The sequence below is a fragment of the Hyperolius riggenbachi genome, chromosome 9 (assembly GCF_040937935.1).
Source record: "Hyperolius riggenbachi isolate aHypRig1 chromosome 9, aHypRig1.pri, whole genome shotgun sequence".
In the NCBI taxonomy this organism is placed as follows: Eukaryota; Metazoa; Chordata; class Amphibia; order Anura; family Hyperoliidae; genus Hyperolius; species Hyperolius riggenbachi.
This window is the reverse complement of record NC_090654.1, coordinates 64,267,881-64,286,300: the sequence shown is the minus strand read 5'-3', so window position 1 is coordinate 64,286,300 and position 18,420 is coordinate 64,267,881. Positions and strand designations below refer to the sequence as shown.

Here is an 18,420-nt window from a genome sequence, read left to right as displayed (position 1 = left end):
CTCCGTTTTTCTGTGCAGAAAACACGTACGAACAGTCAAATGTGTTCCCTGCCTAACTGTTTATTTGCTGTTTAAGTATTTCAGAAAACAGTACTGTATTTGACCCAGTGGGTCGAAGAGCTCAGAGAAACTCTATTGCATAGATGACAACTGTCATTTTTTTAACTCTTCCTATGCTGGAAAACAACATGAGACCTTTTTCTTTGCTACTAATGTTCTATTTCTTAGCCGTAGTAAAACAAGAGTTTGCATTCTTAAAACAGAAGGAATTTGCGATAATTCAGGTTGGAGTGAGCTTGAGATGTCTCCCAGTGCATCACTGCTAAATATATGCAAATTAACCATTGTTGCCCTTAGAAGCTAAACACACCTCCAGATCCGCTGAAATGCAATGATGCTTGTTAATTTGTACAGAGCCATAATAATCCAACAAGCATACATACTGTTTTGGATTGTTTGATCCTCATCAGTGCATGGCATGGATTAATTTGGCTCTGTGGAGTAGGGCTTGTAACACCGAGAGGTACAGACTAACCAGCAAGCTCATGGTGAACCAGAACTCATTGGAGTGTGTGAGGGGCTACAATGGTCCTAAAAGCCCCCTTACTAAAATACTAAGGAAAACAAGAGTTTGCTTTCATAAAATAGAAAGAATTTGCGATAATTCAGGTTGGAGTGAGCTTGAAATGTCTCACAGTGCATCACTGCTGAATATATGCAAATTAACCATTTTTGCCCTTAGAACACATACAACATGTAGTACACATACAATTCATTATCCCATAAGTTTATTTTCGCTTCAGGTGTGCTTTAACGAGCCCTGGCTATAAACACGCCACTAAAGCATTTTAAAATGACATTTAATTTAGTTCACACTTCTGCTGCATTTTTCTTAGATAAACAGCAGAGGGCAGCAGAGTTATGTTCATACAACAGTATGTCACTTCATAAGCTTCAACTATTCAAACGTACACAAACATGGTGTTTTTAGGTTATGAAGAATTTGAATATGTCCTTGTAAATCCAACAATTAGTGTTGGGCGAACACCTGGATGTTCGGGTTCGGGCCGAACAGGCCGAACATGGGCCAGATGTTCGGCATGTTCGGCCCGAACGCCGAACTCAATGGGAGTCAATGGGACCCCCGAACATGCCCATTTTGGGGGCCCTATGGGGTCGCAGGCATAAGGGGGGAGCATGCCCCGGTCGCGGGGGGGGTCGGAAATTCCCCCCACCCCCTCCGCTAGCGCTCCCCCCTCCGCCCGCTTCCCCATAAAAAAAGTTTAAAGCAAGTTCAATAGTACCTGGGCTGGTGGCACTGGCTGGCAGTGGAGTGAGGAGGAGGAGGAGTCCGAGTAGCAGAGTGACGTTGAGGCCGGGCAGCGGGCGGTTCAGCGCTAGTACCCTTGTGGTACTTCCGCCCTTTCTCTGACCTCACGTCCTCTGCGTGATGACGCATACGAGGACGTGAGGTCAGAGAAAGGGCGGAAGTACCACAAGGGTACTAGCGCTGAACCGCCCGCTGCCCGGCCTCAACGTCACTCTGCTACTCGGACTCCTCCTCCTCCTCACTCCACTGCCAGCCAGTGCCACCAGGTACTATTGAACTTGCTTTAAACTTTTTGTATGGGGAAGCGGGCAGAGGGGGGAGCGCTAGCGGAGGGGGTGGGGGGAATTTCCGACCCCCCCCCGCGATCGGGGCATGCTCCCCCCTTATGCCTGCGACCCCATGGGGGGCAGTATTCGGCCGAACAGGGCCCTGTTCGGCCGAACAGGGGCCCTGTTCGGCCATGCATTCAGCAGTTCGGCGAACCCCGAACAGTTTGGCCGAACACCACCAGGTGTTCGGCCGAACTCGAACATCACCCGAACAGGGTGATGTTCTGCAGAACCCGAACAGTGGCGAACACTGTTCGCCCAACACTACCAACAATACCAGTGGCTGTCTGCACACTGCAGCACATTAACTATTTACTGACTGCCAGATACAACAAGCAACTCGCACCCGCAGATATCAATATTATTATTACTTAGTATTTACAGTTGTGTTCAAAATTATTCAACCCCCAATGCTGTAAAGGGTTTTAGGGAATTCAGTGTACATTTGTAATTGTGTTCAGAATGAAATCTTACAAGGACTTTTTAAACAACCAAATGCAACTAAAATGACATCAATTGTTTTTGTAATACAGTATTAAATGTTTTTTTGTGTGTGATTTCTTCATTGAAACAATTATTCAACCCCTTAAAGGGAACCTGAACTGAGTAAAAGTATTTAAGATAAACACATGAGGTAACTTCAAATGAACATTACATAGTTACCTTGCCATCAGTCCCTCTCAGAAGCTCACCATTTTCTTCTGATAGCGATCCTTTCCAGTTCTGACAATATTTTGTCAGAACTGAAATATATCAGTTGCTGTCAGTTATATATCAGTTGATGTTAATTATATATCAGTTGATGTCAGTTATAGCTGAGAGAACAACTGATGTGCCAGGTAATGTCCATGTTTCCCTATGGCTCTAGTGGGTGCTGTCACAGTTTAACAGTGTGCTGATCAGGAAGCTGTTAGGGGGTAATGGCCATTTTCAAAAGGGAGGACAGATAATTCCCTTGATCGCACTGGACAAACAGGACACCGGATAGGAGAAAGGGATTGATGAGTAGACTACACAGGAGAAAAGTATGACCTGTGTGTTTATTTTGACATTTCATTTTCAGTTCAGGTTTTCTTTAAAGACTACCACTCTTAATAAGGCCTAGTCCACACTAGGTCCGGAAACGTATCCGTGGCTGCGTTTTTCAGCCCTGATGAAAAACGGAGTCCCGGATACTAATGTTAAAAATAGCAGCCATCCTCACCCAAGAAAAAAACGGATCCTTCTGCGTTTGCGGAGACCCGTTTTCAAAACCTGAACGGAAGGTCTGGATCTGCTGCATTTTCACGGACCACGGATACACGGATATGTAGTGAAAAGCAATGAGAAAACGCAACTCCATCTCCACAGGCAAAATAGCACCAGAAACGGATGACAAAAAGGATAGCCTGAACTTCCTTCTCCTCCCCTCAACGTCTGACAGCTTCCTGTTTACGAGCTGGGAGAGACACGAGTGCAGACATCATGCCCAGGAGCTTTATAAATGTGGAGAACTTCATTATGGCCGTCCAAGAGCGGCCAGAGCTCTATGACAAGAAGAATGGCCTCTATAGTGACCTACATCATGCCAGGAGGGTATGGGAGGAGATCACAAAACAATTTGTTCATGATTATGACAAGTTGCCAGCCAGGAAGCAGGCCAAGAGGAACGTAAGTGTGCTCTCATGTCTTTGTGTTTTGAAATAGATGTTTTTAAGTAATCTAAATGCCACTCTCTGCCCCCCCCCCCCCCCCCTCCAGTGTCTCCTAAACTGCCACTGTATGCCCCCCCCTCCAGTGTCTCCTAAACTGCCACTCTATGCCCCCCTCCAGTGTCTCCTAAACTGTCACTGTATGCCCCCCCTCCAGTGTCTCCTAAACTAGAGTGACCAGACGTCCCGGATTGCCCGGGACACGTCTCGGATTCGGGGTCCGCTGTCCCAGGCTGCATTAGGTCCCGGGAATCGTCCCGCTTTCAGCAGCGGGACGTCCCGGCCTCGGGACTCTGGCCACTCTATCCTTATGAACTGGCAGCGGCGTCTATAGACGCCGTGCCAGTTCATTGCCCGCAGCCCCGCTCCAGCCTCCTCTTCCGGTGTCTGTTCCGACACCGGCAGGCGAGCAGGGCTACGGCAAGATGGCTACCGAAGCCCTGTACTGGAGACTATTTGTCTCCAGTACAGGGCTTCGGTCGCAATCTTGCCGTAGCCCTGCTCTGCCAGGCTGTCAGCGCGGGAGACTTCAGGAGGAAGGTGGTCCCGGGAGCAGCGCGCCAGAGGCCGGAGACTTCTGCCTGGTGAGTAAATGCTTTCTTTTCCAGGTGAAATGTTTGCCCGCATTGCGTTTCTTTTCCAGGTGAAATGTTTGCCCGCATTGAGTTTCTTTTTCAGGTGAAATGTTTGCCCGCATTGCGTTTCTTTTCTGGTGAAATGTTTACCCGCATTGCGTTTTTTTTTCCAGGTGAAATGTTTGCCCGCATTGCGTTTCTTTTCTGGTGAAATTTTTGCCCGCATTGTGTTTCTTTTTCAGGTGAAATGTTTGCCCGCATTGCATTTCTTTTCTGGTGAAATGTTTGCCCGCATTGCGTTTCTTTTCTGGTGAAATGTTTGCCCGCATTGCGTTTCTTTTCTGGTGAAATGTTTGCCCGCATTGCGTTTTTTTTCCAGGTGAAATGTTTGCCCGCATTGCGTTTCTTTTCTGGTGAAATGTTTGCCCGCATTGCGTTTCTTTTCTGGTGAAATGTTTGCCCGCAATGCGTTTCTTTTCTGGTGAAATGTTTGCCCGCATTGCATTTATTTTGTACTGACATGTTTGCCCGCATTGCGTTTATTTTGTACTGACATGTTGCCCGCATTGCGTTTATTTTGTGCTGACATGTTGCCCATTGCGTTTATTTTCTGGTGTCCGGGGTAACTGTTACTGCATTTATTATTTAATGGTCATAGGTGGCTATGTTTGCTGCTTTGTGGTTACGGTATACTATTAGCATCACACAGTTTCTGCACACCCATGATGCAAAGTCTCGTTTGTCCACATCATGGCGTAAACACTGCTTTCTTATGCCTCGCTGTTATATCATTACGTTAGCTCCGCCCATACAATGGCATGGCCACGCCCATTTTCCGCCGCGGCCCCCTCCACAGTCTTCGTTGCTGCGCGCTCCTCAGTCCTCCCCACTTTTCGCCGTCTATAACTGCCACTGTATGCCCCCCCCCCTCCAGTGTCTCCTAAACTGCCACTCGATGCCACCCCTCCAGTGTCTCTTAACTGCCACTTACGCCCCCCCCCCCCCCCCCCCGCCTCAATCTGGCCCCCTCAGTGTCTCAAAAATTCTCTTCCCCCCTGAAGTGTCTCCTAACTGCCATCCCCAGTGCCACACTCCTAACTGCCATCCCCAGTGCCACACATGTTGTATTTATAAGAACACTCAACTGCAAGAAGTTTTGAAAAAGTTTATTAAACAAAAAAAGATAGAATTAAAAATGTACATATACAATTTTTAACTAAAAACAGTGTAATCATCCCCCCCTAAATAAAAACAAAACAAGTACAGCAACAAAAATGTCCACTCAAAGAGGCACAATGATGTCTTGGTATGGGAAGTACCCCTCCGGCGACAAGAAGTACTGTGCCAACCGATCCCGATTCCTCTGGGCCTGAACCCTACCCCTAGTCGCATACCAGCGAATTTGGGGCAAGTAGTCCATGTCGGAATGCTGGAGATTGTACCCTTGCTCCTGTCGAACAAATTTGTGGAGGATGCAAGCTGCTTTAACTACAGCTGTGGCGTTGGCAGGGCTCAGCCGTAGTGGCGAGTGGAACATCCTCCACTTGTTCGACATGATGCCAAAGGTACACTCCACCATCCTACGAGCCCTTGTAATTGAACACGCGTTGTGGGCGGCCGAGGCCTCTCAGCCCATACGGCCGCATGACATGGTATGACAAGGCAAAGGCCTCGTCGCCAACAAACACGTAGGGGTATCTGGGCGATGTTCTTCCAGGCCATGGCTTGTCCCCAGGGATGTCCAGCCGGTCCTCATTCAGTAGTCTATATAACCTGGAGCGCTGGAATATCCCCGAGTCACTTGAACCGCCGTAGGAGCCAACGTCGACGTAGACAACGTCGACGTAGTCTGTGTCGGCTACAGCAAGGAGTACCAAGCTAAAGTACTTTTTATAATTAAAATACAGACTCCCGCTCCTCGCTGGCTTCTGTAGCCACACATGTTTGCCGTCAATGGCTCCTAGGCAGTTCGGGAAGTTGCACCTATCCCAGAACAGTTCAGCAACCTCCATCCACTTTTGAGAGTCGGGAACCGGCATGTACTTCTCGACGAGCTTGCTCCAGATCACCCGGCTTGTCCTGTTCACAATGTTGGCGACGGTGCTTTTGCCCACTCTGAATGTTAGATGTAGACTTGCATAGCTTTGTCCCGTCGCAAGGAACCTGAAATGAAATGGCAACATATTGTTTGTTTTTTGTTTACACAGTTGAATGAAGACAAAATGGCGAAGTATACGGGACAGTTTTGTCAAGGAACTTAAGGTGGAGAAAGATGAACAGAGGAGTGGAAGTGGTGCATCCAAAAGGACTCCATATTGCCACACTCGTCTTCTTGCCTTCTTACGACCACTCGTACAAGCGAGAGGGTGAGTGAGTGACGTTTTCAACTTGAAATTGCTGTTATGTCTATGCTCTCCAACAAAAGTTTAACCTTTCTACTTCCTTTTTCTTTAAGTAAACACTGGTGCGCCTCTACTTTTCACACATCTAACCATTGCTGTTTCTTTTCTACCCACAGTACTGAAGATAACTTGACGCACTCATGGATGATTCTAATGAAGAACCTGCCACGACAATTAGGGATTCATTCCCTGAAAATTCCTTTGAAGACTTGACAACCATCAACGTGGATGACATAGCAGAGGAGGATTCTATGGCATCTGAGTCACCAACCCCTTCTACATCCACTCCACGACTAGACGCACAACCTGCCACCGACAAAGCGAATGCTGAAACCACTCGTTCAGAAGCCAGATGACCAGCTGCTCGCCCTGCAAGTGCTCGTGGACAGGGCAGAACAGCTAATGTTCAGATGGCTGGAGCTGTTTCAAGCTTGGTGGGAATGATGCGCAATCAAGAAACTATGGTTTCACGAAGACTACAGGATACAAGTTCTGGTCTATCACAACAATATTTGCAACACATAGAAATGCTAAAAAAAACAATTAGATGAATCCAACAAAGTACTCCAAAAGGAAAGGCAGATGTTTCAGGAGCAGATTCAATCTCTACACATGCAGCATCGCCACGAGATTGACCGGATAATGCAACACCAGAATAGCCAAGTGTACTACTCGGTGATGTCACTTTTGCCTTTAATGCCACGACATTGTTTAATGCCACGACATTGTTAAATACAGTGCCAATGTAGTTTGCTTGAGTGTATCAAAAGTCATTTTGAATTCTCAACACCACCAAGTAGGCCACCTAGCGCATGGCAACCTTCTCACACTCAGCCATACCAGGGTCCATCTCCCTCTCAGTCATACCAGAGTTATCAGCCAGGCCCTTCCTTCCCTCCCTCTCAAGCAGATGAACGTCCCGTTTATACTAAGCTAGGTGGCGGCATGCAACCCAGCCCCCCTAATACATCTTCCCAGCAAATTAGTAGAAACTACTCTTTTTTCCCTGAACAAGATCCTAAAAAGTAGGGTTTTCTGCTCATGGCCAATGTCCCAAACCCCCTGTGTCAATAGATTTGCTACCTGCCTTTGAAGGCCTTGTGATCAACACATGCCCAACATAGCTTTACCATCAACACGACAATGGGATGATGATGATCCTAGGCCTTCTGTAAGGAATAGCGGAGATGCCGCCGGGCGGTCTGGCGGCGGGGCGGCTGTCTCCGCGTTCTGACCGGCGGTTTCCGCACAGCAACATGTGTCTGGTTTGCCTGGGCCTTCTAGTGCACACAGATGGAGAGCTACGCGCGCGCGCCAGAAGACAGGACCTTTATGCCAGCAGGAGAGGTATCAGCTGATCAGGACGATCAGCTAATCCCAGCGGAACTCCTGATTGGCTGAGTGGCTGGGGGTGGCGCTTAGGTTCGCGAAAGCTTCGGTTCGCGTTAAAGTTCGCGAACCGCAATAGACTTTAATGGGGATGCGAACTTTGAAAAAAAAAAAATTTATGCTGGCCACAAAAGTGATGGAAAAGATGTTTCAAGGGGTCTAACACCTGGAGGGGGGCATGGCGGAGTGGGATACACGCCAAAAGTCCCCGGGAAAAATCTGGATTTGACGCAAAGCAGCGTTTTAAGGGCAGAAATCATATTGAATGCTAAATGACAGGCCTAAAGTGCTTTAAAACATCTTGCATGTGTATACATCAATCAGGTAGTGTAATTAAGGTACTGCTTCACACTGACACACCAAACTGTTCACTGAACAGAACAGGTATGAAGTGGCGGGTTCACTGAACAGAACAGGTATGCAGTGGCGGGTTCACTGAACAGAACAGGTATACAGTGGCGGGTTCACTGAACAGAACAGGTATACAGTGGCGGGTTCACTGAACAGAACAGGTATGCAGTGGCGGGTTCACTGAACAGAACAGGTATGCAGTGGCGGGTTCACTGAACAGAACAGGTATGCAGTGGCGGGTTCACTGAACAGAACAGGTATGCAGTGGCGGGTTCACTGAACAGAACAGGTATACAGTGGCGGGTTCACTGAACAGAACAGGTATGCAGTGGCGGGTTCACTGAACAGAACAGGTATGCAGTGGTGGGTTCACAGAACAGGTATGCAGTGGTGGGTTCACAGAACAGGTATGCAGTGGTGGGTTCACAGAACAAGTATGCAGTGGTGGGTTCACAGAACAGGTATGCAGTGGTGGGTTCACAGTACAGGTATGCAGTGGTGGGTTCACAGAACAGGTATGCAGTGGTGGGTTCACAGAACAGGTATGCAGTGGTGGGTTCACAGAACAGGTATGCAGTGGTGGGTTCACAGAACAGGTATGCAGTGGTGGGTTCACAGTACAGGTATGCAGTGGTGGGTTCACAGAACAGGTATGCAGTCAGGGACAAGCTAAGCCTAACTAATCTTTCCCTATGAGAGACAGTGCAGCAGCTCGCCCTACTCTCACTAATGCAGGCAGGCAGTGGCACACGAGTGACCGTAATGGCCACCGCTGCCTGCCTTATATAAGGGGGGGTGGCGCTCCAGGGGCTAGTGTAGCCTAATTGGCTACACTGGGCCTGCTGACTGTGATGTAGAGGGTCAAAGTTGACCCTCATGGTGCATTATGGGGCGAACCGAACTTCCGCAAAAGTTCGCCTGCGGGACGCGAACGCGAACCACGGAAGTTCGCATGGAACCGTTCGCAGGCGAACCATTCGGCCCAACTCTAGCGCTGTGGAACACTGTAGTATACATAGATCTTGCTTGTCAGTTGCTGGTTGTCTGCCGTTGTGAATACTTACGCGTGAGCACTCAGACCTCAGTCAGATCCTACAGTGTGTTAGAACCAGTTGGAACTGGGAATTCACACTTAGCCAGATTCCGCTCTTGATGTTTACTTTGTCATCACTGTGTTATACTTTAGATCAGTTCCAGGGTGTTGAGACCAAGGACCTCACACCAAAGCATAGGATTACTGTGTTATTACTGTGTTATACTTTAGACCAGTTCCAGGGTGTTGAGACCAAGGACCTCACACCCAAGCATAGTATTAGTGTGTCATTACTGTGTTATACTTTAGACCAGTTCCAGGGTGTTGAGACCAAGGACCTCACACCCAAGCATAGGATACTGTGTTATTTGTTAGACTAGTTCCTGGGTGTCGAGACCAAGGACCTCACACCTCAGACTAGGATTGTGCTTGATATCTGTTATGACCTCTGGCTCTGTTGACCTCTCTCTTGCTTTCTGATTTGGTACCTCTGCCTATCTGTCTACCAGTTGCCAACCTTGCCTGTACCCGGTTACCGAATTAGCCTTCTGTCTCTGTACCTTATCTGCTCGTGTGTTGCCGACCTGGCCTGTCTGACCCTTCTGGCTGTCACTCATCCCTCGAGTGATCAGCCTGTCTGTACTACCCGTGACACTAATCCACCAGGTGTCAGTTAGCTGCAAGGACCTCCTGCTCCTCAGGGAGTCCTTCCTGCAGTTCAGCCAGTGACCTCTACCCCATAGGAGTCCACTGGCTGCAGTACAGTCTGATTCCCTCTCCATCTGGGAATCCTTGGCTGCAGTACAGTCTGATTTCCAGTCCATCAGGGAATCACTGGCTGCAAGATTATCTCTATCTCCTCCTCTGAAAGAGATAGTCCCTGCACAGCCTGAGGCCACCTGCTCCTCAGGTGGTCACTGGCTGTAGTGGTTTCTGTGTCTCTCGCTCCACGGGAGATAGCCTTACAGTTGCACCAAGCACTTACACTTCATTAGGTGTCCAGAGGTTAGTCATACTTGTATTATTGGTGATTCTGCAGATCATCCATAATCAGGTATACATCTGTATTGTTGGTGATACTGCAGATCATCAATAATCAGATACTCTCTGTGTGCTGACACCAATCGTTACACCTTCTATGGCAGGTAGCTCAATCTATTGAGGCAGGCAGTGGCTGGGATACACCTTGTGAGCAACAGTGTTTACATTTTATAGAAACTTTGAGATTTGTTGTAGGTACTGCACTTGAATTACTTTGCACTATAGAGGTTTGCTGCTTATGGCCAATGTTCCAGACCCCCTGTGTCAATAGATTTGCTACCTGCCTTTGAAGGCCTTGTGATCAACACATGCCCAACGTAGCTTACCATCAACACGACAATGGGATGATGATGATCCTAGGCCTTCAATGGCAGGTAGCTCAAGCTATTGAGGCAGTCAGTGTCTGGGATACACCTTGTGAGAAACAGTGTTTACATTTTATAGAAACTTTGAGATTTGTTGTAGGTACTGCACTTGAATTACTTTGCACTATAGAGGTTTGCTGCTCATGGCCAATGTCCCAGGCCCCCTGGGTCAATAGAGCTAATCTTTCTCCTTGAACAGCAGATAGCAAAGACAATTGTCTATTATCCAAGCTGGGCTGACCCCTCCTAAGCAATACCTGAGACAATGTGCAAGACATGTGGTCTGGGGGGGAGGGGGAAAACAAAGACACAAAATGTAAAGACTTGAATGCCTGAACAGCAAGTAGATTTTCTAATCCTGTCTCTTCCAGGTTGGAAGAAGAACTTTATAACCTACCATGTTGGTAGTTTTTTCAATAAAAACTCAAAAAAAAAAAATAAAGTTTTTGTTTTGTTACAAAATAGTCTCCTCATCAATACAAAATGAAAAGTGGTATAGGTAAAGCAGACATTACATATCGTAAGGTGATCAGAAGTTGTTCCTCAGGGGTGATGGACTTCTGCAACCTAGTGTTTTTCTTCTGAAGATGGGGCCTCAACATCTCCAGAAGTTTATCAAAGCTTCAAAAAGGAAGGGATATCACCATTAGCAATGTGACAAATATGGGAACAGGACAAGGTAAGTATAGGTAAAATAGGTAATCAAGGGTACTTACACACTCACAGACATCCTGCAGTAGTTAAAGAACTTTGATGGGTGTCATCTGAGGTCTCTGTAGAGCTGAGAGAACTGCCCTTTCCTATCCCTCTCTTGTAACAGGGGATGCACCCACCACCGTCTCCGACTTGACTCCAGGAGGTTTCCGGCATAGTACAGCAGGACACCCAGCCAGGCTAGGTTAAGCCAGTACATACAAACAATGGGGTCCATGGCCTTGGCTGGGCTGCTGTGCTGGAGTGCTGTCCTGAACTGGAATGTGCTTAAAAAACCAGGTGTTTCACACAATAGACATCAAAGCCACTCCCAAAACACTCCCCTGTACATTACAAATATCCTTACATGGTGCTAATCTATTTTCTTTACAGAAAAACCACTCCCACTTACCATCTATTGTTCCAAATCCACTACCACAGCCACCTCCACTACATTTCCCATGCTCAAAAAAGGTTAATTAACCTTTTTTTCTAAACATTAACCACACTTATGTCCTGCCCACTGAATTAACCATACCCATGTCCTGCCCACTGAATTCCCATTACAAAATGATTGATTAGTGGCCCAAAAACTCCTCCCTAATGGCCAAATTCCATTGAAAACCATAGAAACGTTTTCTGTCCGTTTTTTGGGGTTAAAAACGGACCGGAAACGGATGCAAAACGGATGCACTTTTTGGTAAAAATTGATCTGTTTGCGGTCCGCGGTACTTCCCCTCATCCCGGACTGCAGCGTCCGTCCTGAAACCGTGCCTAGTGTGGACCTAGCCTAACAGAGGTTCATTCAAGTGTTTTCGATCAGGTATTGAAAACACCTGTGGATGTTAACGAGCAGCAATCAAGCATAATAAGCACCAATTAGGCAGATTTAAAATGACTGTGATACTCAGCTTCTTCTAGACATTTACTGGTGTGTTTACAAACATGGTGAAGACAAGAGAAGAGGTGATTTCTCTTCACAGGAAGGGCAATGGCTATAAGAAGATTGCAAAGAGGTTAAACATACCAAGAGACACCATATAGTAAGCATCATTCGCAAATTCAAGGCAAAGGGCAGTGTTGAAAGGTACCTGGTCGTGGCAGAAAGAAGATGCTGACTTGACTGCTGTGCGCTACCTGAAGAGCAAAGTGGAGAAAAGTCCCTGTGTGACTGCTGAGGAACTGAAAAAAGATTTGTCAAATGCGGGTACTGAAGTTTCAGCTCAGACAATAAGGTGCACACTGCGTAATGAAGGCCTCCATGCCAGAACTCCCAGGCGCACCCCCTTGTTGTGTCCAAAGAATAAGAAGAGTTGACTGCAGTATGCCAAAAGTCAGGTGGACAAACCACAAAAGTTTTGGGATAGTGTTCTGTGGACTGATGAAAGAAAATTAAAACTGTTTGGGTCCATGGATCAACGCTATGTTTGGAGGAGGAAGAACAAGGCCTATAAAGAAAAGAACACCTTGCTTACTGTGAAGCATGGCGGGGGGTCAATCATGCTTTGGGGCTGTTTTGCTTCTGCAGGTACAGGGAAGCTTCAGCGTGTGCAAGGTACCATGAATTCTCTTCAGTACCAGGAGATATTGGATGAAAATGTGATGCAGTTCGTCACAAACCTGAGGCTTGGGAGACGTTGGACCTTTCAAGAGGACAATGATCCCAATCATACCTCTAAGTCCACTAGAGCATGGATGCAGATTAAAGGCTGGAACATTTTGGAGTGGCCATCGCAGTCACCAGACTTAAATCCGATTGAGAACCTCTGGTGGGACTTCAAGAAAGCAGTTGCAGCACGTAAGCCTAAGAATGTGACTGAACTGGAGGCTTTTACCCATGAAGAATGGGCTTAGGGCCTATTTCCACTACATGCAGATTGGATGCAGAATTGATGCAGAATGGACGCTGAAAAACTGACTCCAATGAATGCCTATGGGAAAATCTGCATCAGAAAAATCGCGTTTAGTGGAAACAGGCCTTTCATTGGAGTCAGTTTTTCTGCATCCATTCTGCATCCAATCAGCGTGTAGTGGAAATAGGCCTTACGATACCCGTAGATCGCTGCAAGACACTCGTGTCAAGCTATGCTTCACGTTTAAAAGCTGTTATAACAGGAAAAAGATGTTGTACTAAGTACTAAGAATGAATGTCACTTGGGGGTTAAATAAAATTGATAATGATGTGAACACAGAAAAGACATTCGTGGTAATTTCATTATAAATGTTATATTTGTCTGACTTACAAGTGCCTCTTTCATTTAACTGTAAACAAGATGACTGAAATGATCAAAATCAATGTCAAACTGGCCAAACCACTCAATTTCAGTGGGGGTTGAAACATTTTGAACACAACTGTATATAGCACCGACATCTTCCGCAGTGCTTAAAGAGACTCTGAAGTCTCCGAAAATACAGCTTTTTATTGCAAAAAGCTGTTCAACATTATTGCCCTAACTAATCCCCACAGCTGAAATCTAACTAAATCCCCCCAAACTCCCCGGAGCACACTGTGGGGAGCACTTCCGTGAGAGGCAGGCATGCTGATAGACACGCATGGAGGCCGACCTGCAGCTGAAAGCTCTGCCTCCCACGGAAGCGCTCCCCGCAGTGTGCTCCGGGGAGTTTGGGGGGATTTAGATTTCAGATGCGGGGATGCATCGTTTTAGTTAGGGCAATAATGTTGAACAGCTTTTTGCAATAAAAAGCTGTATTTTCTGAGACTTAAAGAGACTCTGTAATAACAAAAACCTCCCCTGGGGGGTACTCACCTCGGGTGGGGGAAGCCTCCGGATCCTAATGAGGCTTCCCACGCCATCCTCTGTCCCACGGGGGTCTCGCTGCAGCCCTCCGAACAGCCGGCGACAGAGCCGACTGTAGCTTCAATATTTACCTTTGCTGGCTCCAGCGGGGGCGCTGTGGCGGCTTTCGGCACGGAAATAGACGGAAATACCTGATCTCCGTCGGGTCCGCTCTACTGCGCAGGCGCCGGAAACTTGCGCCTGAGCAGCAGAGCAGACCCGACGGCGATCGGGTATTTCCGCCTACTTCGGAGCCGACAGCCGTCAGAGCGCCTGCGCAGGAGCCAGGAAGGTAAATATTACGTCACCGCTGCACGGAGGGCTGCAGCGAGACCCCTGACGCATGGAGGACGGCGTGGGAAGCCTCATTAGGATCCGGAGGCTTCCCCCACCCGAGGTGAGTACCCCCCAGGGGACGTTTTGTCGTTACAGTTCCTCTTTAAGTGTTTCTTGAACAGGATTCATGTTCATGTCGCTAACTGTCCCTCAGAGAAGTTCACAATCTAATACCTACCATAGTCATATGTCCATTGTAGTCTATGGCCAATTTAGGGGTAAGCCAATTAACTTTTCTGTATGTTTTTGCAATGTGGGAGAAAACCGGAGTGCCCAGAGGAAACCCACACAGACACAGGGAGAGAATACAACCACTGTGCAGACAGTGCCCTGGCCGGGTTTCGAACTGGGGACCCAGACCTGCATGACGAGAGTGCTATGCACTACGCCATCATACTAGAAAATAAATTTCCTGTTCTCGTCCTTTTAGTAAGGACTACAGGATTTATGCTGCTTAAAGGGTAGATATTACCCTACTTACCTCAGTACTGGGAAGACTTTGGCTGGACCAGAGGCTCCCTTCACCTCCTACATCTGACTGCCGACTTTTTCTGTGCATAGTCCCTCTATACCAGTGGTTCTCATACTTTTCTATGTGAGGGTACCCTTGATGACTTTGACATCTCAAGGCATCCCCTTGGCAAAAACAACTACAAAATGCTGTCATGGACCTTTTCAGGCAGCACCCCCTTCCCCCCAACCCTGAAATGCTGATGGGCTGTAGTGTGAAATGCTGGGCTGTTTCCTCTCTAGTTGACTTTAGCTCTGCCTTGGACGTTCCCCAGCTACATTGAAGATATGAGAATTCTCTGAGTTATATGACATCAGACATCACAAAAAGTGGCCTGTATATCTAACCAATAAAAGCAGAACAAAGCATTTACAAGGCTGCAAAACCGCCTGTGACCTCACACACAAACCCTCCAGGCAGCAAACTGAACCCAGGGCTGTAAGCTGACACCCATAACAGAAGTGTCACCTTGTCCATTCTGTATATTACCCTATATCCTGTGTAAGGAACCCACTGAGGGAAGGGACACTGAAGTCACCAAGTTTACCCCTACCTTGTTTTGACCTCCTACAGGTGGCAGTAGTAGCCCAGATACTGGATAGAAGACTCCTGTATTACAGAGTCTAACAGGAGACAGAGGAGCTGCACACCGCCAACAACCCTACTAAGCACAAGAAATTAACTTCATGTTCCTGACTTGTTTCTTATCAGGCTTGAAAGATTAAACTGATTGCTGACAGGGAGTGTTAGCAAGGCTGTATTTAGGGTTTGTGCTGCCCTAGGCAGTATGCCTAGGGCAGCACAAACCCAAACCCTTTGGTATGATGCCTCAGCACCAAAAGGAATTTAGCGGCATGCAAAAGTAGGCATGGCCACAACTGGTGGTAGGCATGGCCACAACTAGTGGTAGGCATGGCCACAACCAGTGGTGGGCATGGTCACAACAGGCAGTGGGCGGTGCCAATGAAAATATCCTTGTAAAAGTGCAACCCAGAGTGAATGGGCTTGTATTTCCCACAAATATGAGTAAAGTGACCCTCAAACAATTGACACAATGCGTGTATAACGTGCAGCACCGATGTCCCGTTGCGTTCCTGCTGAGATAAGAAACGCAATGCTCACTGTATGTAACCCTACAAGGAGGGAATAAGAGGAAGAGATAGCCATTTAATATCTAGAAGATCTTTCAAATATTACCCAGGATTATCAGCTCTGCAGGTAAGGCAGTCGACCAGAGAAAATGACAACCCCCATATTTTGCAGGTCTGGCCCGCAAGGTGTGATGACATAATAAAAACCAGTTAAAACAGTATTTAGGTACAGTAGGTACTTATTAGAATATGTTAAAGATCAGACGTTGTGGGAAAGCTCAGACACTTCAACTGATTTTCATTTTAGCAGACATCATTCAAAAAAAAAAAAAAAAAAGAGGAAAAAAACGTATCAAACTGGTTGTAGCACAAGGCAAAACCACTTTTTGGAATTACCAGGATAATGTCAGGAGCAGTAGAGACGGGGAGCGGGCATGTCTCTCTCTGTATAGGGCTACCACTTACATGGGATGATGATGATGATGATATCTCACATCTCTGCTGTGTGCCCGTAACCCTTACAACCAGGAGGAGAAGGCTGCTCCCAGCCATCTAATATTAGACGCTTTCTATCTCCTACACACATATGTGCCCGCTCTGCCATCATCCCACGAGGGCTACCACTGTCCCTTGCCATTCCATCCACTATAAACAACCCACTTTGAAGGCAAAAGGAAGCACAGCATTTGCGTGGTGGAGCACGTGATGGCTGTTACTGTGCATTAATGAAAAAAGTTCCTTTGGCGGTATTTACCTCAGGAATCCTCTAGATCCCAATGAGGCTTATCCCATCCTCTTCAGCAAAGGGGATCCAGCGCTGGCAGCCACCCCCCCCCCCCCCCCCCTGACGTTTACTTCAGTCGGTCCCTCGGCGCCTCCCACGATGCGGTCCAATCTGGCGTCACGTGGCTATACACTTCCTCCTTCAACCCAGAAGGAGGAAGTGTTTGTACTCACATGACCGCCACGTGGACTGCATCGTGGAGGTGCCAAGGGACCGACCGAAGAAGACGTCAGAGAGGTAAGATTGACCCCTTCCATACCCCCCCCCCCCCCACCGCCCAGCCCGCACAGCTGATTGTAATTAGCAGGGTGAAATCCGGATAGCTACTATCCGTGTTTCTCCCGAATTCGGTTTTGAGCATCTCTGCTCACAATGGCTAAACCATTTACTGAGGGGGGTGTGGAACTTCTGAGCAAAGTAAGAGGCTCTATTCTCCAACCCCAGCCCACAGACGGCAACTCCCCCATGCTCAGCCATTGAGGCCAAATAACAAAAAACAAACCAAAACAAAAAACGTAAAACACCACAGAGCCATCAAATTTAGCCCTCAAGTGGTTTCCCTACTTTGCTTTATGTTTGACACACCCTAGACCACCAGGGAAGCTACAGTATATTGGGGATGAATCCCTACATCACCAGGGAAGCCATATGAGGGAGGGGGGAAGCAGTAGAAAGCAGGCACCTGTATGGGGGGGGGGGGTTGGTCACTAGACACCAGGGAACTATAAAGGGGAGAAAGGACCACTAGACATCAGGGAAGTGTATACGGAAAGTGGTGGGGGGGGGGGGGGGCTTTAGACACCAAGGAACTTTGTAAGGGAGGGAGGTGGCCACTACTAGACATTGAAGTTGGCCGGTGACTTGGTCCCATGGTTCAATTTCAACTCATTTGTATTTCAGTGTGACAGTCCTGCACTAGGACATTAGCAATCAATATGGAAAGTAACCAGATTGGGCTAATATTATCTCATGTTTATGGGTACTTCTAGAGCAGGGATTGTGGAAATTTCCATTCCTATTCATTGCAGCAAAGGATTTAAAAAGGGCAGTGTTTTTTTTCCTAAAAAAATGCACTTATGGCTATGCTTTTGCTTTCTGGTGACCTACAGTATTTCCACAGAGGCAGGGGCGTAACGAGACTTAATCGGGCCCCTCAACCCCATACCCCCTCCCCCCCTGCAAAAATGATAGCATGGGGTCCCCTTGGTCCCTGAATCCCATGAGGGTCAAGGGTAAGTATCTATATTTTTTAATTCTATTTGCCTTGGCTACACTTAGTGATTAGTACTCTTGCCTTGCAGTGCTGGGTCCCCAGTTTGAATCCCAGCCAGGGCACTGTGTCCAAGGGGTTTGAATGTTCTCCCCATGTCCGTGTGGTTTTCCTCGGGCATCCTGTTTCCTCTCACATCCCAAAAGCATACAGATAATATAATTGGCTTCCCTTAAAATTGGACATAAACTGTGCACACATAGACATACTGTATGACTGTGGTAGGGATTAAATTGTGAGCCCCTCTGAGGGACAATTAAGTGACAAGACTATGTACTCTATACAGCGTTGCGCAAGATACATAAATACTAAATAATAAAAATAATAATTTCTAATGCACAGTGTTATTGTCACATGTGTGGCCAGTGAGACCAGCTGGGAAAGGAAGGATGCTCCCAGCAGTGACCTGTCTCCCTGTACTTTGTCCTGTA

At 47.3% G+C, this 18,420-nt stretch overlaps 1 long non-coding RNA gene across 3 annotated transcripts in view; it reads right to left on the bottom strand.

Moving 5' to 3' along the window:
• Positions 1–18,420, bottom strand: part of LOC137532452 (uncharacterized) — a 91,280-nt gene that overhangs the window by 61,311 nt on the left and 11,549 nt on the right. The window lies entirely within an intron of this gene.